Genomic DNA, 1238 nt, shown 5'->3' with positions numbered 1-1238 from the left:
ATGACAGTTTCTCCAAGGTAACTGTCTTACTTCTGAAGCAAGACAGCTAAACCTATCCAAAACTTCCTGCAATACTCCTAAAGCCCAATATGAAGATTATTTTATATATCAAACTGATTGGACTAAGGGATGCCAAGATAGCTGGTAAAACGTTGTTTCTAAGTGTGTCTATGCATTAGTTCCCTTTTCACCACTGGTATAAAATACCTACAACTTCAAGGAGGAACTTCTTGTCTCATGGTTTCGTAGGGTTCAGTCCATGGTTGGCTAGCTCCAATGCAGAAACAGCATAGTGGAAGGGTCTGAAAGAGGAAACCTGCTAAATGCATAACACTCAGGAAGCAGAGAGAAGGGAGGAGCCAGGGACAAGAATACAGCCTGTTAGGTCACACCCTCAGTGACTTGCCTCTTCCATCCAGTCCCATCTGCTAACAGCATACTCTGCTAGGAACTCAGTGGATTAGCCCACTGATGAGTAGCGCCCCGCAATCCAGTCACTTGTCAAAAGCCCCACCTCCAAACACATGAAACTTGGGGGGATGTTTTAGCTCTTGGTCATAATAGTCTATGATAATAACTCCAGAAGATATTAATATTTGGATCATTAGACTGAATGAAAAAAACTTGCCTTCAACATTGTGAATGGGCACCATTCAATCCGTGGAAGGCCTACTTGAACAGAAGAGAAAGTGCAGCAAATACAAGCTCACTCCTTCCAAGCTGGTCATCCATCTTCTCTTGCCCTGGAACATAGTACCGCTGGGCCTCAGCCCTTTGGATTCAGGATGAACTACACTGCCAGCTCGCTGGTTCTCCATGGACTGTAGTACCTTCTGGTGTCCACAACCTCACAAGCTAATACCTGCAATAAATATTTACACCAACATAGACACAGATATAGGTTATTGGTTCTGTTTCCTTAAAGAACCTTATATAATATACCAATGATATTAAAATGTGTGTGTGTGTGTGTGTGTGTGTGTGTGTGTGTGTGTGTGTGTGTGTGTAAATTAGAACAAGACCTATTACAAGCTTAACTGAAAACTCATCACAATTTTCAACATACTATTTGGGCTGTACATACCCTGACAACTCAAACTAGGAGATAGTTTATATAATTGTCTTTAGATAAGTTCTTAATATTAAGTTAAAGCAAAAAAAGAGGTATTGTTTATAGTACAAAATGACAGAAAACCTAAATATTTTTAAGGCTGAATTTTTTTTTTTTTTTTTTTTTT

Source organism: Fukomys damarensis, unplaced genomic scaffold, assembly GCF_012274545.1.
Source record: "Fukomys damarensis isolate Sample0158 unplaced genomic scaffold, DMR_v1.0_HiC HiC_scaffold_38, whole genome shotgun sequence".
NCBI classification, from domain to species: domain Eukaryota; kingdom Metazoa; phylum Chordata; class Mammalia; order Rodentia; family Bathyergidae; genus Fukomys; species Fukomys damarensis.
Note: the sequence above shows the minus strand (reverse complement) of the source record.